The 27600-nt window shown below is 43.7% G+C and overlaps 1 long non-coding RNA gene across 1 annotated transcript in view; it reads left to right on the top strand.

Annotated features, from left to right (window-relative positions):
* Positions 1–27600, top strand: part of LOC125483770 — a 64251-nt gene that overhangs the window by 18551 nt on the left and 18100 nt on the right. The window lies entirely within an intron of this gene.

Raw genomic sequence — 27600 nt, 5'->3', positions numbered from 1 at the left:
GTCGCCTCATTACAGGAAAGATGTGGAAGCGTTGGAAAAGGTGCAGAGGAGATTTACCAGGATGTTGCCTGGAATGGAGGGAAGGTCTTACAAGGAAAGTTGAGAGAGCTAGGGCTTTTCTCTTTAGAATGACGAAGGATGAGAGGTGACTTGATAGAGGTGTACAAAATGATCAGAGGTATAGATAGAGTGGACAGCCAGAGACTTTTTCCTAGGGTGGAGGTAGCTATTATGAGGGGGCATAGTTTTAAAGTGAGTGGAGGTAGATATAGGGGAGACGTCAGAGGGAGGTTCTTTACTCAGAGAGTTTTAGGAGAGTGGAATGCATTGCTGGAGAGGGTAGTGGAGTCGGCCTCATTAGGGGCATTTAAGCGGCTATTTAGATAGGCATATGGATGATAGTATAAGGTAAGGGTGGAGGTTAGATAAACCTTAGATTTAGGGTAAAAGTTTGCCACAACATCGTGGGCCAAAGGGCCTGTACTGTGCTGTACTGTTTTATGTTCTATGTTCTATGTTCTATTACCCATGGCGGGGATTGAGAAATCCAGCTTCAAATATTATGGCCGGGGTGGGGAGGTGGGATTTAACCTTTGTATAAATGGCAGGAGTTTAATCCACCATCCTCCCATATACATTGGGTAGGATGACGTCAATGTGGTCAGAGAGCAGCTGTTCCTCCTAAAAATATAGCAAAATTTCCATGCAATAGCATGACCTGTTGAGCGGCTAGCTGTTTATTTGTAAATGGTCAGGGTTCAACTGCACAGCTGCAGAGTACAAGCTAGCTCCAAGGATGCCAACCCTCCCAACAAGCTGTGTAAAGCAGAAGATGCAGTGTCCTTGCGGAGCCAGACGAAAAGAAATGCAGTACTACAAATTGGATGCCTGCTACAAATATGGTTCAAAATTTTGAAGTGTCGGACAAAGCAGTAATTTATTATCGGTCAAGAAATTAGGGAACAAACGTGGATCTTTATGGTAACTTTCACAAGCTTAGGGTACCCCACCCCCCACCGAAGAATTTCACAGCCAATCAAGAATTTTTTTTTTGAAGTGCACAGCAAGATCTCAACAAACAAAGCCACAAGATAGAAGAGCAGTTAATCTGTTTCCAGCTGGTGTTGGTTTCAAAAATAGACTTTGGGCTGGATTTTGTGGGTGGTGAGGGAATGGTACTTCCTGTTGTCCTCAAAGAAAGCTGCCCATAAGGGATCGAGCAGATCTCCTCCTTCCTTCTCTGACATTAAGTCGAATCTAGCATCACCACAAAGGGATGTCCGTGATGCGTAATCACCAGAGGGCACGAAGAGAAACCATAATTTTTGTTTTGTAAAATTATATTCTCTTCATGGTTCTCCTGTTTAAGCATATTTAATACTCAACACTGCTGAACTCTTAAGATGTGATTAATAATCATATTACATAGCTGGAGCGTCTTGACAACACTCTGCAAGTGCAGGCAGCCTGCTCATTAGCGCCTGGAGACTTGGCCTGCAACCTGCTGTGACTAAGAGCTTCCCACCGTTGTCCCGATTCCCATGAAAACCATGACACAAAGGAATTACAAATTACTAATGTCTACTGCGAAAATGGTAATAGCAGTCCCATGAGCCTCTGTGATGAGCCATCAGCGCCTCCCCCCTCACAATAGCCCATTTTGATGGTAACGTTTGGAATTACTTCTTCCTCTGAATGGCTTAACAGAAAGCACTCAGACTGGAACCTGCACTTGTCGAACTGTTTAAGCGTACGGTTTTTAACTTTTGACTTCGATTGCTAGCCTTAATAGCACGAGAAGAACAGCTCCAGGCTTTAGCAGCCGGAAATCATCACTCAAGTCTTCTCCCTCCTGAAGGTCTTATTTCCAGAAAGAACCTTGGAGTTGGCCTGCCCATCTCTAACAGGACTATCAACCCAGGAAATACTGCTACACTTTCATTTACACCCCTGCTCCCAGGGAAAGAATTGTTACAATATCAGCTGACAGACGACATAAATTGCAATTATTTTCCTTCCCTTTCTCTTTCTTTCTATCTTGTATGCCTGTGTCAATGAAATAGCAAATGCAATGCAGTTCCCCTGCCTTTTACTGTTTTGTTAAATAAACCCTACCTTTGGTTTCATCTTGAGGGATTTTTGCTTTGGGCGCGAATAGAGTGAGCGAACAGCCCTGAGATGCAGCCTGACTATGTCTCCTGTGATTGATCTCCTGACTGCCGAAAAATCTTTTGACCAGCAAAGCATGAGTCAGGAAGACAAACGCTCACTACTAGAGATAGCACGAACTGCAGATGCTGGAGTCAGAGACAAGACAGTGTGGAGCTGGAGGAACACAGCAGGTCAGGCAGCATCCGAGGAGCAGGAAAAAGCTCACTACCAGCTTGGATCAGTGCGGTTCCACAATACTTAAAAGAGCCCATTGGATCAGCGCTTAAACATTCCTTCCCTTCCTCCACTGTGGCTACAGAGTGTACCAAGATACACTGAAGCAATAACAGGCTTCCTTCAGCAACACCTCCCAAATCCATGGCTCCTGCCACCTATTCGAATAATGACAGGAGGTTAAGGGGAACACCATCGCCTACTGGTTCCCTGTCAGTCATATGCTGTCTTAACCTGGCCAGACGTCATCTTTACTTCGTCATTGCTGGGTCAAAACCCTGAGTACTGGGGGAGCACCTTCACCTCACTGACTGCTTGATTCAGATTCTGAAGGGGCTGGATGGGACATAGAAGCCGAGAGATTGTTTCCACTGGGCAGGACACAAGGGCCTAGCCTCAGAATTAGGGGAACAACCACTTAGGACTGAGATGATGAGAAATGACTTCACTTAAGATATCACGACTCTTTGGAATTCACTAAAGTGTGGAGCCTCTGTTCATAGGGATGGGCAGATTTTTTGGTCTCTCATGGAATTAAGGGATGTGAGGAGCAGTAAGGAAATTGAAGTTGACGCCCCAAGATAGCTATGTTTGTAGTAAATAGTAAGCAGCCTCCGTGGGCTACTCCCTCTCCTCTCTCTTTTGTTCTTGTGACTTCTGCAGTTCAACAAGACAGCTCATCACCACCTTCTCAAGGGCAACTAGGGACAGGAAATAACTGCTGGCCCAGCCAGCGATACCTACATCCTGTGAATGAATGAGTAATTAAAATTTGAAAACAGCTAAGGCAGATGTTAGAGCAGATTTAATCTTGAGTAATCCATCCAAAACACCTAAGGACCTGGAAGTATGTGAACACTTTGTTCTGTTGCTTGTTGTGTGGTTAGGTTGAATATTGTAATAATGACTAATAAGGCCAAAAATAATTTGGAAGAGCAAACTCTGGGACTAACGACTAAAATATTGGTGGTTGGGTGTAGGGTGGGGAATTCAGTGAAAAGTACAAGGAGAAAATGAAAATAAACAAAAAGGGATTTGTTTCGAAGGTATGTTTGAGGGATTTATAAAGGGCAAAGTCAAAAGCCCAGCACAATAGCAGCTGCATTTATGGTTTGAATCCTTGATGCTCTTTCCCATTCCTTTCTTTAACTTCCACCAGCCCTACAACTCCGCAAGAACATGGTCTGTTCTGGTCTTGTGCATCTCCAATGTTCTTCACTCTACCATGGGCCACCTTTCATTCTCCTAAACTCCCATGAGTATTGACCCAGTCTACTTAATCTTTCTCAGAAAACAAATTCCTTATCCCAAGAATCAGCTACTGCCTTGAACAAATTTGAACGCTAATATATTTCTCTCTAAATAAGGAGACCAAATGTGTACACAGTGCTCCATGTGCAGTCTTACCAATGTCCTGTACAGCTGTAGCAAGGCTGCCATCCTTTTATACTGCATTTGCCTTGAAATAAAGGCCAACATTCCAATTGCAGTCGCTATTTACTTGCTGTAACATTGTGCGATTTGTTGAAAAGGACACCCAGCTCACTCTGTGCTGCAACATCTCTCCATTATAACGTGCTGCTTTTCTATTTTTCCTTCCAAAGTGGACACTTCTTTCCCACATTATACTCCATCTGCCAACCTATATCTATTTGCTGACTGTTCTTATCAAGGAAATTATAACTGACGCACCTACTACCTCTGCAACCACTTCACTTAGTCCAGGGGTGCAGCTCATCAGGTCCAGGAGATTTTTTGATCTTTAGTCCTATTAGTTTTTCTGGTCATCGTTCTCTAGTGATTGTAGTTATTTCCCCTTTGCTTTTGCCTCTTGATTTTCTACAATTCTTGGAATGCTTAATGTGTTTTCGGCTCTAAAAACAGACACAAGATATTTGTTTGAAGTTCAGTTCCTTGTTTCCCATTATTAATTAAGCAATTTGATGATCTAAGGGACCAATGCTTACTTTAGCTACTCTCTTTTTGGATGCTCGCAGGAATTTTTACATCTACAAATGTGTTTCTATTTATATGATGTTAGTTTTCTTTCACACTCCAATTTCTCTCTCCTTTTTTAAAAATCATCCTTTAAAGGTTTCTAAAGTCTCCTCAGCCTTCTGAGCTACCACTAATTTTTGCATCATTATATATCTTTTCTTTCAATTTGATACCATTTTTAAATTGATAAATTAGTCACATATTTAGTGCAAGCTTCTCATAGCATCGTTCTTTCTCAATGTACATATACCTTCATTGAAAGTTTATAAACTTCTCCTTAAAAATCTGCCACTGTTTCTTTTCCATATTTCCTTTAATTTATTTCCCCATTGCACTCTACCCAGGTCTGTTTTTATACCCTTGTAATTACCTTCATTTCAATGTAAAATGTGTGTTTTCGTCTCAAGTACAGTCATAGAGTCATAGAGCTGTACAGCATGAAAACAGACCAACTCATCCGTGCTGACCTAAATTAATCTAGTCCCATTTCTCAGCATTTGGCCCATATCACTCTCAACCCTTTCTATTCATATACTAGTCCAGATGCCTTTTAAATGTTGTAATTGTACCAGCCTCCACCACTTCCTCTGGCAGCCCATTCCATACACCCACCCTCTGTGTGAAAATGTTGCCCCATAGGTCCCTTTTAAATCTTTTCCCTCTCACCTTAAACCTGTGCCCTCTAGTTTTGGACTCCACTACCTTGGAGAAAAGGCCTTGGCTGTTCACCCTATCTATGCCCCTCATGATTTAATAAACTTCTATAAGGTCACCCCTCAGCCTCTGACGCTCCAGAGAAAGTAGTCCCAGCCTATTCAACTTCTCCCTATGGCTTAAACCCTCCAGCCCTGGCAACACTCTTGTAAATTTTTTCTAAATGCTTTCAAGTTTCACAACATCCTTCCTATAGCAGGGAGACCAGAATTGAATGCAGTATTCCAAAAGTACCCTAACCAATGTCCTGTACAGCTCCCAACTCCTATACTCAATGCACTGACTATTAAAGGCAAGCATACCAAACACCTTTTTCATGATCCTGTCTACCTGCAACTTCGCTTTCAAGGAACTATGAACCTGCACTCCAAGGTCTCTTTGTTCAGCAACACTCCCCAGGACCTTACCATTAAGTGTATAAGTCCTGCCCTGATTTGCTTTTCCAAAATGCAGCACCTCATATTTATCTAAATTAAACTCCATCTGCCATTCCTCGGCCCATTGGCCCATCTGATCAAGATCCTGTTGTACTTCTTCACTGACCGCAGCACCACTAATTTTAGTGTCATTTGCAAACTTACTAACCATCCCGCCTACGTTCACATCCAAATCATTTATATAAATGACAAAAAGCAGTGGGCCCAGCACCGATCCTTGTGGCATAGCGTTGGTCACAAGCCTCCAGTCTGAAAAGCAACCCTCCACCACCACCCCTTGTCTCCCACCTTTGAACCAGATCTGTATCCAAATGGCTAGTTCTCCCTGTATTCTATGTGATCTAACCTTGCTAACCAGTATGAGGAACCTTGTCGAACGCCTTATTGAAGTCCATATAGACCACCACTCTGCCGTCATCAATCCTCTTTGTCACTTCTTCAAAAAACTCAATCAAGTTAGTGAGACACGATTTCACATGCACAAAGCCTTTTTGACTATCCTTGTTGACTAATCAGCCCTTGCCTTTCCAAATTCATGTAAATGCATTCCCTCAGGATCCTGTTCAACAACTTGCCCACCACCGATGTCAGGCTCAAATCTCTCATCCTCAAATGGAATGTAAAATTTTATCATTTTATCAAAGGTCACTGTTAGCTTGAGAATCGTTTACTATGGGGTGATTAATTAATCCTGTCTCATTGCACGTTAACAAATATGAATTGACCTTTTGGTTCCAAAATGTATTGTTCCAAGAAGTTGTCCTGAATAAATTCAATTAACTCATCCTCCAGGATAATTTACAAATTTGATTCATCCATTCTATATGAAGATTAACATTTCTCACAGTAATTGCAATACCTTTCTTACAAACTCCAATCATTTGTTTAAATTCATTCCTACAGTGTAACTACTGTCAGTTGGGTTTGTAAACCTCAACCGCTCTAGTGACTAATTTCCATTGCTGTCTTTATCTCCACCCAGTCTGATTCTACATCTTGGTTCTCCAAACCAAAATCATTTCTCACTATGCTAACAACTTCATTCTTTACCAACAAGAACTTTCACCTTCTTTTCCTAGCTTCCTGCCTTTCTAAATGATAAACACCCTTGAGTGTTCAAATTTCAGCCATGCTCACTGTATAACCACGTCTTTGTAATGGCTATTGTTTCATGTGTATTCATTTCAATTTGTGCAAACAATTCGCCCATCTTGTTATAAATGCTTGCGCATTCAAATAAGGAGCCACTAATTCTATCTTTTCACCATGTTTCCGCAAACTGACCTTATTTGATGGTGCACTTGTATGTTTGCCCACTCGCACTCGGTTATTTCATTACCCACATTGTTACCCTGCAGTATTGCCTTGTCCTGTCTGTATGAATGCAAGCTGTTGTTAATAACATGAGCTTGACTCTGTTCCGTAACTCACAGTGTTGCTTATCTCCTGTGCAGTCATGAGAGTAAATACAAAACAGATGGCGGACTGTGTGGAAAGGATGAAGTCAGTGAGAGAAACAGGATGAAAAATAGTTGTGGGAATCGGATAGAGGTGAATAGAAAGAAGCCTGGAATGTGGATGGAAAAATCTGATAAGGACCACAAGTTCTGGTAATTAACATAGAATTATATGGAAAGTGACAGTATCAAAACAGATCAATTAGCCCAATAGCAGTCAGTGGATGTTTATGTTCCACACATGACCACCCCATCTCAATTTACTAACACCATCTTCCATGCTTTTCCCCATCATGCACTTTCCTAGCCTTCCCATCTTCCCATATTAGCTTCATTCATTGCTTTTGGGAGCAAGTACCATCCTTTCTGGGTAGAGAGGTTTCTTCTGAATTCTTTACTGAAGTGAAAGCAGGAAGCAGCAAGAAATTGCAGTCATGTTTTACATCACCTTACAAAACATTGCAGAGTGACACACCCATAAAATTCAGAAGCGGTACTTAGGGGAGAAAATACGTGGAATTAGAAGATAAATGAACAATCGAAAAGAGGAGGTTGGTTACAGAGAGGACTTCGCCTCCACCGATGTCTTCAGCTTCAAAGATGCCAGTCTTCAGCCAATTCTATTCACTCCATGTGACATCAAGGAGGTTGAATGCACAGGATACCGCAAAGGCTATGGCCACTGACGGTATTCAAGCAATAACACTGAAGACTTGTTCTTCAGAACTTACCATGCCATTAGCCAGACAGTTTCAGTATAGCTACAACACTGGCACCTACCTGACAATGTCAAAAAGTTGCCCAGCTATGTCCTTTTCTTTTTGGCCACAGTACCTTGATAAAAGCAAAGTACTGCAGATGCTGGAAATCTGAAATTGAAACAGAAAGTGCTAGAGAAACTCAGCACATCTGGCAGCACCTGTGGAGAAAGAAGCAGAGTTAATGTTTCAAGTCCAACATGACTCTGAAGAAGGGTCTTAATACACTTGCAATTTCTGACTCCACAGATGCTGCCAGACCTGCTGGCATTCTCCGTTTTTGTGGCAGGACCACACCTTGAAAGTTGTCCTTCTTGCTGTCAACAGTTTGGTCATATATCCCCTTGTTGACTGATAGCCACAGACTACTCCCTTGTGCCAATCAAGGCCTGGCTGGATGCCAACTGCAGTCTGATCCTGGCCTCTCTTGCCCACAAAAGCCTGGTCCCGCAAAAGTAATACTGGCGGTTTTTGTGCGAATTGTTTCCAAATAAGTAATTAAAAAGTGGAAGAAAGGAATTGTTCCCAGTAAACAATATTAAAGACCATATATTTTTCATGTTTTACCTGAAATGAAAGTTGGACTGCTTTAATTGAAAAATGGGGAAGTTTTGCAACTTGGGAAAACACATGTTGCATATTGTTGAGCTGTGCAACACTATATTGCTTCTCGGAAACAAAACGAGGAGGTAAGTCAAGACTGAACAATACTGCAGATCTAGATAACACAGTGTGGAGCTGGAGGAACACAGCAGGCCAGGTAGCATCAGAGGAGCAGGAAAGTTGATGTTTTGGTTTGGGACCCTGGCCTGAAACATTAACTTTCCTGCCCTTCTGATGCTGCCTGGCCTCCTGTGTTCCTCCAGCTCCACACTGTGTTATCTCTGACTCCAGCATCAGCAGTTCTTATTATCTCTGGTACTGCGGATATCTTGTTTTGAGGAAGTTCTGCCGAGCAACAGCTCTCTGTTTGGTTGAGCTGCAGAATGTTTAAGAAAGCTATAAGTGCCAAGAGCAGCAGAAACAGTGATAACATCCAGAGCTTGCAGACAGCACTCTCCCTACTTCACTGCATGTGTGTCTGTGGGGGGGTTGGGGGCAGGGAGTTAAGACAGCAAACCCCAGAAAGCTTAACAGAGATAATTTATACAAGATAATACTTAAGTGCCTGACCAATCAACAAATCGAAGGACAGCCTTCATCAGAATCACAATCAGAAATTGCTGGAAAAACTCAGTAGGTCTGGCAGCATCTGTGAAGAGAAAACAGAGGGTTAATGTTTCAAATCCAGTGACCCTTCTTCAGAACAGATTTTAGCTAGGAAAGTGTTGCATATATACGGTGAAGATGGGGTGATGATCCAGGGGAGTTAGAGTTGGTGCTTGGCCTCTGCTAGGTAGAAGTCAGCACGCCAGACAACAACGACACCACCCTTAACGACAGGTTTGGTAACTCCCTCCCATCGACCAACCAGGCCATACCCACTACCAGTGCCCACCTATCACCACCATTCCGCCTCCCCCCCCACTTCTCTTTATCTGTAGCTTCCCCTACCCCCACATCCAGTCCTGAGAAAGGATGGATTGCTCCTTTCCTCCAGATGCTACCTGGCTTGCTGTGTCCTTCCAGCCTCCTGTTTGTCTGCCTAGGTTTGATAACAAGGTCAGGATTGGATCTGAGACTATAGAACAGAGCAATGTCGGAACGGAGTGGGTGAGGGGAGCGGAGAAGTTGAAGTAGCCAATATCAGGTCAGCAATTCTCAACGAAGAGATCAAATGAAAGAACAGAGGGAGGAGTCCAGGTGGATGGAGTTGGATTTGAGACACTGCTTCTGTCTGGTTGCAGTTGTAGCAGTGGCCACAAGAGGCTCTGATGGCACTGAAGAGCTACTGGCTCGGGATTGGCCAGCCCATGGGGATGGGGCCACCTCCATTTAAGGGAAATGAGCCCTGACAGCATTTTCCAGCAGTTTTTGGTTTTTATTTCATATTTCCTGCATGTGCAGTATTTTGCTTTTATTACATAATTTCCATTGATTATTCACATATCCAGAATTGGCTGTACACTGGATTGATGAGGGCTTTACCTGGGACGAAAGAAGGAGCTTGCATTTATGTAGCACCTGTCATGAGGCCTCAAATCTCTCTACAGCCGATTAAGCAGCTGTTGTGATGTAAGAAACATGAAAAAAAGTATTTACAAACAGGAACAGAGAATACTCCCTTTCTCATCTCTAAAAAGCAGAGTTTTAATGGTAAAAACGAGAATAAAAATAAGGTTGTAGATTTGCTCGCTGAGGCGGTGGGTTTGGTTGCAAACGTTTCGTCACCCTGCTAGGTAACATCATCAGTGCACCTCCAGTGAAGCACTGATGTTATTTATATACCTTGGTTTGCTGGGATGGTTGGTATTACTTCCAGTTTTGTTTCTCAGTGGTTTGTACACAGGGTCTAATTCAATGTGTGTGTTGATGGAGTTCCGGTTGGAATGCCAGGCCTCCAGGAATTCCCTGACGTGTCTCTGTTTGGCTTGTGCTATTATGGATGTGTCATCCCAGTCGAATTCAAAGAACAAAGAACAAAGAACAAAGGAAATTACAGCACAGGAACAGGCCCTTCGGCCCTCCAAGCCTGCGCCAATCCAGATCCTCTATCTAAACCTGTCGCCTATTTTCCAAGGATCTGTATCCCTCTGCTCCCTGCCCATTCATGTATCTGTCTAGATATATCTTAAATGATACCATCATGTCCGCCTCTACCATCTCCGCTGGCAACGCGTTCCAGGCACCCACCACCCTCTGCGTAAAGAACTTTCCATGCATATCTCCCTTAAACTTTTCCCCTCTCACCTTGAAATCGTGACCCGAGTAATTGAGTCCCCCACTCTGGGAAAAAGATTCTTGCTGTCCACCCTATCTATACCTCTCATGATTTTGTTGACCTCAATCAGGTCCCCCCTCAACCTCCATCTTTCTAATGTAAATAATCCTAATCTACTCAACCTCTCTTCATAGCTAGCGCCCTCCATACCAGGCAACATCCTGGTGAACCTCCTCTGCACCCTCTCCAAAGCATCCACATGCTTTTGGTACTGTGGCGACCAGAACTATACGCAGTATTCCAAATGTGGTCGAACCAAAGTCCTATACAACTGTAACATGACCTGCCAACTCTTGTACTCAATACCCCGTCCGATGAATGAAAGCATGCCGTATGCCTTCTTGACCACTCTATCGACCTGCGTTGCCACCTTCAGGGTACAATGGACCTGAACACCCAGATCTCTCTGTGTATCAATTTTCCCCAGGGTTTTTCCATTTACCGTATAGTTCGCTCTTGAATTGGATCTTCCAAAATGCATCACCTCGCATTTGCCTGGATTGAACTCCATCTGCCATTTCTCCGCCCAACTCTCCAATCTATCTATATTCTGCTGCATTCTCCGACAGTCCCCCTCACTATCTGCTACTCCACCAATCTCAGTATCATCTGCAAACTTGCTAATCAGACCATCTATACCTTCCTTCAGATCATTTATGTATATCACAAACAACAGTGGTCCCAACACGGATCCCTGTGGAACACTACTGGTCACAGTTCTCCATTTTGAGAAACTCCCTTCCACTACAACTCTCTGTCTCCTGTTGCCCAGCCAGTTCTCTATCCATCTAGCTAGTACACCCTGGACCCCATGCGACTTCACTTTCTCCATCAGCCTACCATGGGGAACCTTAACAAATGCCTTACTGAAGTCCATGTATATGACGTCTACAGCCCTTCCCGCATCTATCAACTTTGTCACTTCCTCAAAGAATTCTATCAAGTTGGTAAGACATGACCTTCCCTGCACAAAACCATGCTGTCTATCACTTAAAAGCCCATTTTCTTCCAAATGTAAATATCCCTATCCCTCAGTATCTTCTCCAGCAGCTTCCCCACCACTGACGTCAGGCTCACCGGTCTATAATTTCCTGGATTTTCCTTGCTACCCTTCTTAAACAAGGGGACAACATTAGCAATTTTCCAGTCCTCTGGGACCTCACCCGTGCTCTAGGATGCTGCAAAGATATCTGTTCAGGCCCCAGATATTTCCTCTCTTGCTTCCCTCAGTAACCTGGGATAGATCCCATCCGGACCTGGGGACTTGTCCACCCTAATGCCTTTTAGAATACCCAACACTTCCCCCTTCTTTATGCTGACTTGACCTAGAGTAATCAAACATCTATCCCTAACCTCAACATCCGTCATGTCCCTCTCCTCAGTGAACACCAACGCAAAGTACTCATTAAGAATCTCACTCATTTTCTCTGACTCCTCGCATAACTTCCCTCCTTTGTTCTTGAGTGGGCCAATCCTTTCTCTAGTTACCCTCTTGCTCCTTATGTTTGAATAAAAGGCTTTGGGATTTTCCTTAACCCTGTCTGCTAAAGATATTTCATGACCTCTTTTAGCCCTCTTAATTCCTCATTTCAGATTGATCCTACGTTCCTGATATTCTTCCAAAATGTTGTCTGTTTTCAGTCGCCTAGACCTTATTTATGCTTCCTTTTTCCTCTTTGCTAGTCTCACAATTTCACCTGTCATCCATGGTTCCCTAATCTTGCCCTTTCTATCTCTCATTTTCACAGGGACATGTCCGTCCTGCACTCTAATCAACCTCTCTTTAAAAGCCTCCCACATTATCAAACGTGGATTTACCCTCAAACAGCTGCTCCCAATCCACATTCCCCAGCTCCTGTCGAATTTTGCTTCAGTTGGCCTTCCCCCAATTCAGCACTCTTCCTTTAGGACCACTCTTGTCTTTGTCCATCAGTATTCTAAAACTTACGGAATTGTGATCACACAATACGGAATTCGTGTCCCTCGTTATCCGTGTGTCGTGAGACAAGTGAGGGACACGAATTCGACTGGGACAACACATCCATAATAGCACAAGCCAAACAGAGACATGTCAGGGAATTCCTGGAGGCCTGGCATTCCAACCGGAACTCCATCAACAAACACATTGAATTAGACCCTGTGTACGAACCACTGAGAAACAAAACTGGAAGTAATACCAACCATCCCAGCAAACCGAGGCATATAAATAACAAGCAGGACATAACACCCTATCCAGCTAAATAAGCAGCTGTTGTGATGTAAGAAACATAAAAAAAAGTACTATTTACAAACTGGAACAAAGAATACTCCCTTTCTCATCTTCACCAGAAGCGCACTGTTGATGTTACCTAGCAGGGTGATGAAACGTTTGCAAACAACCCATCGGCTTGGCGAGCAAGTCTACAACCTCATCCACAACCCGAGCTACAAATCTACTGAAAAACTTTAGAGAATAAAAATAACTTGTACTTAAAATGCCTTCATGACCTCAGGATCTCCTGAAGTGCTTTATAGCCAATCTAAGACTACTGAAGTCTAGTCACTGTTATTGTAGGACACACTAGCAAATGGGTACCACAACCAGCTACAAACAATAAGGTGAAAATAATTAATTTTACAATTATAGCGATGGTTGTCAGAGAATAAATGTTGCACAGTATTCAAAGGAGCATAGCACTCCTGTCATTTACATTAGTGTGTTGTCTCATTTACATCTACCTGAGAAGGCAAAAAAGGCCTTTGTTTTAATCTAGCACTACTTTACCTGTACTTTATCCCTTATTGAACTAGCTAACTAGATTGATCTCTGCAGTGAATGCCTCATGGTAGAGCTGACATGAGTATGGCAACCCAGAAATCACACTGAAATAGAATACTGTCCTAAAAATTTATCTTTTCTTGAAAGAAATACATGTATTATCCTTTGCACTTTGAGTTACCAGCTATGAATGGTGGCACAGTGGCTAGCACTGCTGCCTCACAGTGCCAGGGACCTGGGTTCAATTTCAGCCTTGGGCAATTGTCTGTGTGGAGTTTGTATATTCTCCCCACAACTGCAGGGGTTTCCTCCCACAGTCCAAAGATGTGCAAGGTAGGTGGGTTGCCCATAGTGCCCAGGGATGTTTACATTAGGTAGGTTAGACATGGGAACTACAGGGTTAGGGGAATGGGTCTGGGTGGGATGCTCTTCAGAGGGGTGGTGTGGACCTGTTGGGCCAAATGGCCTGTTTCCACACTGTAGGGCTTCTATTTTCATGCTTTAGCAGTTCATCACACTTGTCAGTCTCTGCGCATGCCTTCCACACATGGTTTTCAGCTTATGCCAGTCACTTAATTGCACAAATATGCATTGTCGTAGGCTGTCCATCTGGGAGCCGTTCCTTCCTAGGCCGTGTCATTTCCTTGTTATTTGTCATTACCGCAGTATTGTTCCATTTCCATTGTAGGGCTACTGTGGACTTCTGGGACTGAGGGTTGATTCATAGATGAAGAGTTAACCCCTTCCTGATCAGACAACTGCAGATGAGGACCAGTAACTCCAGTTGAGATTTTTTTTGTTCTTACATGGGATACGGATGTTGCTAGCTGTACCATCCTTTATTGCTCATCCCTGATTGCCCTTAAAAAGATGGTGCTGAGTGACTTCTTGACAAATGCTGCAAGGATATCCACAATGCTGCTAAAGAGTAAGTTCCAGGATGTTGACCCAGTGACACTGAAGAAACAGTGATACATTTCCAAGTCAGGATGATGAGTGCTTGGATGTGGTGCTGTTCGGATGTGGATGACACCAAAATTGGTGGTTTAGTGGACAGTGAAGAAGGTATCTAAAAGTACAAAGGGATCTTGATCAATTGGGCCAATGGGCTGAGGAGTATTGGATGGAGTTTAATTTGGATAAGTGCGAGTTATTGTATTTTGGTAAAACGAACAAGGGCAGGACTTACACTGTTACTGGTAGGATCCTGGGTAGTGTTGTCAAACAGAGAGACCTCTGCGTTCAGATACACAGTACGTTGAAAGTTGCATCGCAAGTAGACAGGGTGGTCAAGAAGACGTTTAGCACGCTTCCCTTCATGGCTCAGACCATTTGGTATGGGAGTTGGGATGTCAAGTTCAGGTTGTACAGATGTTGGTGAGACTCTTCTGGAGTACTGTGTAAATTCTGGTCACCCTGTTATAGGAAGGATATTATTAAACTGGAGAGGGTTCAGAAAAGATTTACCTGATGTTGCCAGGACTAGAGGGTTTGAGTTATAAGGAGAGGCTGGATAGCCTGGGACTTTTTTCACTTGAGCGTAGGTTGAGGGTTGACTTGTAGAGGTTTATAAAATCATGAGGGGCATAGATAGAGTGGGGAAGTTCAAAACCAGGGGGCATATTTTCAAGACGAGAGGAGAAAGATATAAAGGGGACCTGAGTGACAACTTTTTCACACAGAGGGTGGTTCAGATGTGGAATGAATTGCCAGTGAAAGTGATAGATGCAGGTACAGTTACAACATTTAAAAGATATTTAGACAGGTACATGACTAGGAAATGTTTAGAGGGATATGGGCCAAACACAGGCAAGTGGGACTAGTTTACTTTGGGGAACTTGGTCAGCATGGATGAGTTGGACTGAAGGGTCTGTTTCCATGCTGTATGACTTTGTGACTCTATGACTTGTGTCTTGTAGGTGATGGACCAGCTTTGGGGAGTAATGAGACAAGTTACTTGCTGCAATATTCCTAGTCTCTGACCTGCTCTTGTAGCCACAAGACCATCAGATATAGGAACAGAGGTAGACCATTCAGCCCGTTGAGTCTGCTCCACCATTCAATCATGGCTGATATGTTTCTCAACCTCATTCTCTTGCCATTTCTCCGTAACCCTCGATCCTCTTACTAATCAAGAATCTCTGTCTTAAATACACTCAATGACTTGGCCTACATAACCTTGTGAGGCAATAGCTTCCATAGATTCACCACCCTCTAGCTGAAGAAATTCCTCCTCATCCCGGTTCCAGAGGGTCATTCATTCACTCTGAGGCTGTGCCCTAGTTAGGAATATTGCTTTCTAATTTATTTTCATATCTCTTTCTGTCATGTGTTTTTAATTAGGCAGAATCACCTGACAAGACCTTGAGCCCGAGTGAAAAGTTAAGAAATCACTGACTTTCATAAATTAATCCAATAACCACTGAACATTGGTGGCCAAGCCTTTTTGAATTTGCGTCAGTAGCATGATGGAACTTGAAAATGTCAACTTGTTTAACGTGATTAGTGCAAGCACCGTTTGATTGGATGAAAGATTGGAAAATGGTTACATGAGGATCTGGATATCATTATGAAATGATGGTTCATTCTAACTCACAGGACACAATATTTCCCGTCCCTGGAAGTGTCTGGCTGTGGCCAGAAGGGGAAAGCATTGGACAAGTTTGCCCTGGAGAGAAGCTTACGTGCTTCTTGCCAGCTTCTTAATCTGCAACTAAATGACCATTAGGCATAGCAGCAGAAGTAGGCCATTCAACTCATACAGTCTGCTCCACCATTCAATGACATCACGGTTGATCCGACGATCCTCAGTTCCACACTCCTGCCTTTTCCCCATAATCCTCAATTCCTTTCCTGATTAAAAATCTGTCTATCTCACCCTTGAATACACTTAACGACCCAGCAGCGAAAACCCTCTGTGGTGTAGAATTTTACAGATTCACTACTCTCTGAGAGAAGAAATTCCTCCTCATTTCTGTCTCGAGTGGGTGATGTCTTACTCTGAAATTATGCTCTCTGGTCTTAGACGTGAAACATTCTACCCTGTCACGTCCCCTAAGAATCTTGTACATTTCGATAAAGTTGCCTGTCATTCTTCTAGATTCCAATGAACGCAGCTCCAACCTACTGAACGTCTCCTCATAAGGCAGTCCTTCTATATCCAGGATCAGTCTAGTGAACCTTCTCTGGGCTGCCTCTGATGTTGGTGTGTCTTTCTTTAGATAATTGCCCTGTGCTGTTCACGGTGAAGGTTTCAAACTTAATGCCTTGAACAGCAGGGAACCAATGTGGGCCAGCAAAGGATGGAGGTGAGGATTGAGCAAATATTGCTGCGGGGCAGGGTGAGAACACAAAAACATGCAAAATAGGAGTAAAATTTTGACTCCTCGAGCCTCCTCCAATAAGGTGAAGGCTGACCTGCTGGTGTTTCAAACTCCCCGATAACCTTTGTCCACCTTGTCTAAGAGGAATCTTATCTATTTCTGCCTTCATAGTATTCAATGACCCTATTTTCACTGCCTTCTGAGGCAGAGAGTTTCAAAGTCATGCTATACACTTCAATCATATCACCCCCACTCCCTCTTCTAAACTTCGGTGGGAACAAACCCAGTCTGTTCAACCCTTCTTCATAAATCAACCTGCTCATCCCAGGTTTCAGTCTGCTACCGACACATCTGCATCCTTCCTTAAATAAGGAGACAAAACCTGCACACTGTATTCGAGATGTGGTCTCACCAGTGTCCTGTGTAACTGAGGCACAACACTTTTATTTTTATGTTCAATTCCTCTCATCATGAAGGATTGATTCCCTGTTAGAGATAACAAGAAACCTGTCCATCTTCTCTCCCACCTATCTGCCCCTCCCTCCTCACTGACCAATTCCCACCGCTCCCTACCTGCACTCACCTATCACCATCCCACCTACCTTCCCCAGCCCCACCCCTCCTCTCTCTATTTATTTCCCAGCTCCCTTCCCCCTCCCCCATTTCTGAAGAAGGGTCCTGACCAGAAACATTGACTTTCTTGCTCCTCTGATGCTGCCAGGCCTGCTGTGTTCTTCCAGCTCCACACTGTGTTGTCTTTGATTCCCTGCGAGCTTTCTTTGTTACTTGCTGTACCTGTGTTTTAATGTTTTGTGACCCATGCATTAGAACACCCAGCTTCCTCTGCCCATCAGAGTTCTGCAGCCGCTCTCCATTGAAGTGATTCCCTGCGTTTTCTATCTTCCTGCTCATCAATTTCACATTTTCTCACGTAATGCATCATCTGCCGCTTTTTTGCCCACTCACTCAACCTGTCTCTGTCACTCTAAGTCCTCAACAGACTTTTCCATGTATCTTTGCATCTTCTACAAAGTTAGATACTGTGCTTTCACTCCCTGCAATTCTAAGTCATTGAGAATGGTTGAGGACAGTTCTGCACAATTAGTAGTTTCTAGGGGATAGAAATGAATATAGTGTTTAAGAAATGAATGCATCCAAGGTGGGGATAAAAGTTTTGGCAGTAACGAAAATGGAATTTGCTGGAAAAGCTCAGCAGGCCTGATAGCATCAGATGACCTGCTGCGCTTTTCCAGCAATTTCTGTTTTCGTTTCTGATATACTGCAACTTCAGTTCTTTGAACTTTATAAAGTTTTGGCAATAGTAGTTATAAGATAGAGGCAGAGACAAGGTGTTTTGGGGACCTTGCTGTGTGCAAATTGACACCTGAGACATAATAACAGTGATTAGTGTTTATTCTGAAACACACTGGGGCATTCTGAGATTGTGAAAGGTGTTTGCGGTGAGGTTAGATCGCAAGGTATCATTGTTCATCCAGTTTCTTTCTGGCTATTGTTCATCCAGTAATCGTTTGACCCATCAGAGAATAAACAGAGTGGCTACCTACGCTGAGTGTCACCTTCCTTTGTTGTAGGATACCAAGAGCAGTTGGCTCAGGCCAAATAACTCAGTCCTGGCTCTGTGTGGCAAAGGGACTATATGCCAAGGCTGCTCCCTAGTGAACCTTCACCCAAGGGGTGGGGATAGGAGAAAGGGAATACTGGTGTCGATCATTTTTAACTGTACCTTTGGTTGAACCCTCTGACATCAGAGTTTTACCTGTTACACAACACTGTTGGAGTAGCGATTAAAAATTTAACATGTGTTCATACAACCTCTCTGGTGGACCATTGTCAAGCGAACTTTATTTATAATCGAGGCGGAGGTAAACAGGGCGATGATATGTTTCGCTCAGAGGTCTCAGTTTCAGCTGCTACCCTGGATCCCAATGAACTCACACACACTTTGTGCACTTTGGAACTATCAGAGTGAGTGGGAGCAGAAAGGACTTGCAACTAGCTCAATCTAACTGCTACCAGACTCGCGTGTCGGACTCAGCAGGAGCATTCTCACCTCTGAGTCGAAAAGGTTGTGTGGTCAAGCCATTTCTCCTGCATTCCAATGCAATAATCCAACCTGATGGTGTAGTACTGTCAGGGATACTGTCTTTGGGACGAGATGTTGAACTGAGATCCCTGCTGCCCTTTCTGATCGAAATGAAAGATCCAGTGGTATTAAGTTGAGATGGCTTTTGTCCCCAGTATCTTGGCCAATATTTACTCTCCTTAATTATCAGCAAAAAGTGAATATTACATTTACAACAGTGACTGTATCTCAAAAGTACGCCGTTGGCATTGAAGCCATGCCAGGCTCTCAGATCAACACACCAGCATTCCACAGTGCGTTAAAGGAAATTACTTTCAGAGGATAAGCAAATTCTGCTCCCGAGATACGATTACTCCACTCAGGTGTCGTAAAATTGACCAGGAACATTACATGTCTCTTCGTCAGCCAGTGATCCTCTAAGAGCTGAACATGAGTGAGATCTGTCCACCAGAGAGCCTTCGCTAAATTATTTCAACATGAAAGCTGCAAATCTGGGAGTTTTCCTATTAATGTAGACTGGAAATGTCACCAAAGGCTACATTTTGTAAGCAATGTGTGTAGGCTAATAGTTAAACTCTATCATGCTAATATACTTCATCGGCGATGGCTCCTGACACACTTCTTTGATTTATGGTATCACATGTACGGTGAAACAGTGAAAACTGTTGTTTTATGTGCTATACTTACTACGTGTACCAGGATAGCAGAACAGAGCGCCACATTCAGTGTTACAGCCACAGAGAAGGAGCAGAGAGAGAGAGAGAGAGATCAGAATTAACATTTCAGGGGTCCATTCAAAAGTCCAATAATAGTAGGTAAGAAGCTGTTCTTGAATCTGTTAGTACATGTATTCAAACTTTTATATCTCATATCTGATGGACGAGGAAGGAAGGGGGTATAACCAGGGTGGGAGGAGTCGTTGGTTATGTTGGTTGCTTTCTCAAGTCAATGGAAGGAAGGCTGCTTTGTGTGATGGATTAGGCTGTATTCATGGTGTCTGTAGTTTCTTGCAGTCTTGGGCTGAGCGGTTGCCAAACCACTGATGCATCCAGATGCTTTCTGTACTGTATCTATAAAAACAGACAAGAGTCCTTGTGGAAATGCCAAATTTCGTTAGCCTTCTAAGGAAATAGAGATGTTGTTGTGCTTTCTTAATTGTCACATTGAAGTGGGTGACCAGGACAGATCGTCACTCCCAGGAACTTGACGCTCTCAGCCATCTCCACCTCAGCACCATTGACGTAGACGGGGGCGTGCCCTCCACTTCGCTCCCTGAAGTCAATGACCAGCTCCTTCGTTTTCCTGACATTGATGAAGAGATTGTTGTCTTTGCACCATGCCACTTAACGCTCAATCTCTTTCCTGTATTCTGTCTCGTCGTTGTTTGAGATCCAACCTACAACGGTGGTGGCGTCAGAAAATTTATAAATGGAGTAGTTGAGGAATTTAGCACACAGTCGTGAGTGTATAAGGAGTATAGTAGGGGGTTGAGTATACAGCCTTGTGGGCACTGGTGTTCAGAATTATAGTGGAGGAAGACGCCGATTCTTACTGAGTGCAGTTCACGGGTCAGGACGTCAAGGATCCATTTACAGAGCAGGAGCAGAGATCCAGGTCTTGGAGTTTAGAGATGACTTTGTTTCGAATTGAGGTGTTGAAGGCAGAGCTGTAGTCAAAAATAGGAGCCTGACGTAGGTATCCTTGTTATCTAGATGTTCCAAGAGTGAATGTAGGTCTGGGAAGTGGCATCAGCCATGGACCTGTTGCGCCAGTAGGTGAATTGCAAAGGATCAAGGCAATGTGGGAGGCTGGAGTTGATCTGAGCCATTAGCAACCTCTCGAAGCACTTCATAACGATGGAGGTCAGAGCCACCGGGACGTTATATATTGAGGCATGCTGCATGATTTTTCTTTGGCACTGGGATGATGGTGGTCTTTTTGAAGCAGGTGGGGACTTCAGATCACAGTAAGGAGATGTTACAGATGGCTGTGAGTACTCCCACCAGATGGTCCGCGCAGGATCTGAGTGCGCAGCCGGGGACTCCATCTGGGCTGGTCGCTTTCTACTTGGAGCTAGGGGCGAGACAGAATGGTTGTTATGGCTCTTCTGTGTATCAATGTATGTAGCAGGGTATGTAGTCAATGAAAGTTTCCAATTCACTGGTATAAAAACATAGAAATGTAGACAACAGGTGCAGGAACAGGCCATTCGGCCCTTTGAGCCTACACTACCATTCAATATGATCATGGCTGATCATGCAATTTCAGCATTTCACTGCCGCTTTCTCTCCCCATACCCCTTAGTCCTTTTAGCCACAAGGGCCACATCTAGCTCCCTCTTGAATATATCTAACAAACAGGCCCCAACAGCTTTCGTGGGAGAGAATTCCACAGGTTCGCAACTCTCTGAGTGAAGAAATTCTTCCTCGTGGCTTACCCCTCATTCTTAGGCTGTGACCCCTTGTTCTGGACTTCTCTGGCATTGGGAACACTTTTCCCACATCTAGCCGGTCCAATCCAATCAGGATTTTACATGTTTCTACGAGATCCCTATTCACCTGGAGAGGGGTGGGGAGATAAACTAGATTAAAGCCCAGGTCAGTGAGAAAGACAAAGCATGGAAAATTACCCTCCAAGCCTCTCGGGTAATCGAAACTAGTTGAGGAGACCACTCCAGGTCTGATTAATGTTGCCTCCTGTAAAAGATGATCTTGTCCCAAGGCACAAATAGGTCCAGCTCTCACTAGAAACAATCCAGCAATTTGCCATTCACTGCAAAAACCAGTTTCACAGGCCTCTGAAACCACGGAGCAACCTATTTCTTCCTTTAAATAAGTTGCAATAATTGCCACTAAGCCTCGCAAACATTTTTTAATTGATTTAAACTGCCCAGGTAAACACAACTTAGTTCCTACACCTTGTTATCACAGACTCCAGCATCGGCAGTTCCTACTATCTCTTAGTTCCTTCATTGTTTCCTTCATTAAATCTTCAACAAATGAAGCATGAATCCAAACAAGCTCTTTGTTCTTCTTCCAATGCTTTAAGTATAAAGCATGACCTAATTTGCAAAGGGAATGAAATGTAACTCCTCAACGCTTCCTGGCCAGTGAGAGTAAACGCATATTAAAAATCATTGTGTGTGTGGAAGTCAGCATTGAATTTAAAGCCTATTTGGGCTCTGAGAAAGCTCCGTCAAGATCATGGCCTGCCTTTCCCTCTATGTAAAGACAAGGGCAGTACATGACATAGATCTGTTAAGGAAACAGAAACTGTCCCAATGATACTAGATGTACAGAGATCTTGCATTCGTGTTGTACCTTCCATAGCCCCAGAACGTCCCAAATTGCTCAAATTGCTGACATGGTGCTTAGGTCCACAAACACCTGACTGCACAGTGAGAGATAGTAGGAACTGCCGATGCTGGAGTCTGTGATAACAAGGTGTGGAGCTGGATGAACACAGCAGGCCAAGCAGCATCAGAGGAGCAGGAAAGCTGATGTTTCGGGTCTGGACCCTTCTTCAGAAAAACTGCACAGTGATATGCTATTCATGGCTGATACCTACATACCACAGCTCTGCCATTCCATAAGGAGAAAACCGGTTAAACTGGTTAACAAGACATACTGGTCTGACTGGTCTCATACACTTCAAGTCCCAGTGGGTGGAAGAGTGCAGTTGGCAGCACACAAAGGCACCTGTATGTTCTGCTTCACCAGAGAGGCATGTACCTCAGCCTTACACTCGGATATGATGCTTCCCAAGCATGAATAGCTGGCCAATACCCACTAAACCCTGTGCCAGTTACTGGGGCAGAATACTGGACAGAAAGAAATATTTGGTTGCCCCAGCAATGTTGCGGACTGCTATGCAAACCTGAAACTAACCAAAGGATTTTGAATTATGTATAAGAGTGTGAGGTCGCCCTGGCAACAAAAGCAATTCCTTCCAGTTCCAGACAGGTCCTTGAGACAATGCTCTCAGTATCATGGGAGCCTAATAACTCACTGCTAAATGATCCTAAAGATAGTTACAGAACGGTAATTGAGAGCAGTGTGTTGCTAAAAAAAAGTGAGCCCATATCCAACAAAGTGCAGAGGGTGCAATTGGATATGGAGTATTGGGACCGTCACTTGCTAATGTGGCCCCAGATCATAGGGTTGGTGAAGAAGGATAGTTTTATAGCGAGGGTGAGTGGATTGGTTCATCATCTATTTACAATGCTTCCACTTATTACTCGCAATGACACCACTTTCAATGACCCATGAACCTTCCTATGTTATCTCAGGACTTGGAAATGGGCTTTACCTCTCAGGGAGCCTCTGGCAAGTTTGGTTCAAAGTATTTTTGTCTTCTTGCTCTCCATTGCTTTTCTGCTTTCAGTGTGATGCAGCTTCCCAGTACTGCTATCCCTGTCATGTAGCTCAGGTGAAAGCCATGGCCAATAATTGACATAATCCTAGCTAACACTCCCAGTGCAATGCAGAGAGTGTATTACAACGCCTGAGATACAGTCCTCCAGGTGAGACATGAAACTTGCCCCTTCAAAGGAATGCAAAATGTTTCATGGTACAGTTTTGGCAAAGAGCTATAGGAGTTTCCCTTGGTAACCTGGCAAACACCTGACCCTGAGCCAATATAACTGAAGAGAAAATACGTGGTCAAAATTATTTCCCTGCTAGGAACTTTGCTGCGTTTAATTTTTAAGGGGAGAGATACAAAAGGGTCCAGAGGGGCAATTTTTTCCACACAGAGGGTGGATCAGTGTCTGGAATGGGATGCCAGAGGTAGTGGTGGAGGCTGGTACAATTATGTCATTTAAGAAACAGGTACGTGGATGGGATAGGTATGGAGGGATACGGACCAAACGCAGGCAAATGGGACTAGATTATTTGTGAAAATGGGGCGGCATGAGCAAGTTGGGCTGAAGGGCCTCTTTCCATGCTGTAGACCTCTGTGACTCTAAATTGGCCATTGCATTCCTGACAGTATTATGATACCAACTATATGTCAAAAATCAGCTGCAACTGCTTTGAGATGTCCTGAAGTTCTGAAAAGCACCATGAAAGTGAAGGCTCTTCCTTTCTTTTGTTTGTAAAATCACACAGCACAGAAGATGGCCATTTGATCCATCATGCCTGCTCATTTAATCCCGCTCCCTCCCCTTGTAATGGCTCCTCTTCTGAAACATGTATCCAATTCTTTTTGAAAGTTACTGTCGAAATTGCTTTCAGGCAGTGTATTCCTGATTGTGATACCTTGCTGAGTTAAAAAAAAATTCCCTCACCTCCCCTCTGGTCCTTTTGCCAAACGTATGGAATGTGTGTCATCTGGTTACTAATCTTCACAGCAGCGAAATATGTTTTCCCTATCAATATTTCATAATTTTCGACATCCCTATTAAATCTCCCTTTTATATGTTCTCTGCTCTAAGGAGAACTATCTCCAGCTTCTGTAGTCTCTCTGCAAGTCAATGATATTATTGTGCCCTAGAGGTAGTGGGCAAGCACTTGGGGGATGGTGAGTTACTCACTGCAGGTTTCCTAGCTACTGACCTACTCTTTAGCCACAAGTATGTACATGGCTGGTCCAGTTCAGCTACAGTTGTGTTTCAGCGATGGGGATGCCACTGAATGCCAAGGGATGCTGGTTAGATTCTCTCTTGTTGGAGATGATCATTGTCTGTGTTACAACCAGACCCATGCAAGGTACCCCAAGTTATTATGGTTCCAGACAGCTACCCCACCTGTGCAAAGAAGGGTGAAATGGCTTTGCTTCTTTATTTACCTGCCCCCTCTTGGTTGATCACAACAAGGCTAACTTAGAAAGGATCCCTCCTTCTTGGATGCCCTTATCAGATACTCAAATGAATCTGTGTTTTGAAAGGAGCCAATGAAAGGAACCAGGCTTTCTTGAGTTCACAAAAGAGTGAGTTTATTCGTTACTAAATGCAAGTACAAATAATAATGCATCACACATACACACAGATTAGAAACAAGATGTCAGACCAAAACGAGATAAATTTAAATGACATACAGATGAGACTTTCTAGGCTGTTTATATAGAGTAGATAGTGGAACGTCACAAGTTGAATACTTGGTTTAGGGATTCTTGCATTTGAAGGTTGTTGAAATCCTTTTGTCCTGTCTCCTGTTGACAGCGTTTAGTTGGTGAGAGAGTACTTCTGTTGTATATTTCCTTTTGACTGGCTTCCTGACTAGTTGGGTTCATGCACTCAGAGCGATAGAGTCCTTTTACCTGCAACACTTGAATATTGGATGGATTTTTGACTGTGACCAGCACAGGCCTTGAGCCCAGGCTAGTAGAAGGCTGCCTCAGTTCACTTAGCATACCTTTTTCCACTAGCACACACAGACCAAGAACTGCAGACAGTTCATTGTCTGCAAGGACAGAGTATTCCTAACATGTCTTGAAGAGGTGGTTTTCTGCAGAGTGGAAGGGACACAGCAAGCCCATCATTATTTCTTCCTGTTCCATCTCTGCATCATTTTGAAGTTTCCCGGACACACTACAGGTCATAGGTCACACCCAGGACACTGATAGACTGCACTGAAGTTACACCCACAATTTAGTTTTGTCTGTAATATTCCTCTTTTTGAAAAACATGTTTTGGAAATTGAAAGTTAAAAAAAAATGTCCATAATACCTTGTGCTTCTAATTCAAAACCAGGACACCAGGCATGAAAATTTGACACAAATGTTGCTTACCATTTCTCAGCCCAAGCCTGGATGTTGCCCAAGTCTTATTGCATTGTGGAAATGGACTGCTTCATTATCAGCGGAGTCAAGAATGAGTCATAGAGCTGTACAGCACGGAAACAAACCCTTTGGTCCAACTCATCCGTGCTGACCAGATATCCTAAACTTATTTAGCCCCATTTGCCAGCATTTGGCCCATATCCCTCTGAACCCTTCCTATTCATATACCCATACAAAAGACTTTTAAATGTTGTAATTGTACCAGCCTCCACCATTTCCTCAGGCAGCTCATTCCATACACGCACTACCCTCTGCACCCTCTTATGTCCCTTTTAAATCTTTCCCATCTCGCCTTAAACCTACGCCCTCTAGTTTCGGACTCCCCCACCCTAGGGCGATTCACCCTATCCATGTCCCTCATGATTTTATAAACTCTATAAGGTCCTCCCTCAGCCTCCGATGCTCCAGGGAAGATAGCCCCAGCCTATTCAGCCTTTCCCCATAGCTCAAACTCTCCAACCCTGCCAACACCCTTGCAAGTCTTTTCTGAACCCTTCCAAGTTTAACAACGTCTTCTGGTATAGGAAGAAGACCAGAGACGAACGTAATATTCTGGAAGTGGCCTAATCAATGTCCTGTATAGTGACAAAATCACATCCTAACCACTATACTCAAAGGTGCTAAACATTGGAATTAAAGGGGCAACAGAGTGGCTCAGTGGTTAGCACTGCTGCCTCACAGTGCTAGGGACCTGGGTTCAATTCCAGACTCAGGTGGCTGTCTGTGTAGAGTTTGCACATTCTCCCCATGTCTGTGTTGTCTTCCTCCAGGTGCTTCAAAGTCAAAAGATGTGCAGGTTAGGTGGATTGGCCATGGGAAATGCAGGGTTACAGGGTTAGGGTAGGAGTTGGACCTCGGAGGGATGCTGTTCAGAGCATCAGTGTGTACTCGATGGGCCGAAATGTTTGCTTCCACACTGTAGGGTTTCTATGATTCTATGAAATGTAGGGGATCTGACCCTATGTATATGAGGTTCACAGATAACACAAAGGGTACAAAAGCATCAGGAGGATATCAAAGGATTAGTCAGCTGGCCAGAAAAGTGGCAAACGGAATTCAACCCAGAAACATGTGTAGTGTTATGCTGGGAGACAGGCGAACAAGGCAAGGGATTGCACTATGAATGGTAAGACCCTGGAAAGTACTGAAGATCAGAGAGACCTTAGTGTGTATAGCCACAAATATTTGAAAGTTGCAGGGCAGGTAGATAAGGTAGTTAAGAAGATACTTGGGATACTTAAGGTTGTTGACTTGCTCGCCGAGCTGGCTTGTTCTCGTTCAGGCATTTCATCACTATGCTAGGTGACATCATCAGTGAGGCCTCCGATGAAGCGATGTTGTTCTACTCTGCTTGGAATTTATGCTGTCCTGTCTGCTATGGTGAGTAGTGTCATTTCTGGTTTTGATCTGTACGGGTTTGTATATGGGGTCCAATTCTATGCGTTTGTTGATTGCATTATGGGTTGAGAAACATGCCTCTAGGAATTCCCGTGTGTGTCTATGCTTGCCTTGGCCTACTATGATTACCTTGACCCAGTTAAACTGATGGCCTTCACTGTCTGAGTGTACCGATATTAAGGAAAGTTTGTTCTGTCGTTTTGCTGCTAGCTGATATTCATGTATTCTGATGACTAGTTTCCTTCCTGTCTGTCCGATGTAATGTTTGCGGCAGTCGTTGCTTGGTATTTTGTTTAAATGGCTTACAAAATACCATGCAACGACTGCCACAAACATTACATTGACCAGACAGGAAGAAAACTAGCCATCAGAATATGCGAACATCAGCTAGCAGCAAAACGGCACGACAAACTTTTCTTAACATTGGTACACTCAGATAATGAAGGCCATCAGTTTAACTGGGACAATGTAACCATCGTAGCCCAAGCCAAACATAGACACACATGGGAATTCCTAGAGGCATGGTTCTCCACCCATAATGCAATCAACAAATGTATAGAATTGGACCCCATACATAAACCCATACAGATCAAAACCGGAAATGACA

The sequence above is a fragment of the Rhincodon typus genome, chromosome 8, assembly GCF_021869965.1.
Source record: "Rhincodon typus isolate 14 chromosome 8, sRhiTyp1.1, whole genome shotgun sequence".
Classification (NCBI taxonomy): domain Eukaryota; kingdom Metazoa; phylum Chordata; class Chondrichthyes; order Orectolobiformes; family Rhincodontidae; genus Rhincodon; species Rhincodon typus.
This window is presented reverse-complemented; position numbering and strand designations above follow the sequence as displayed.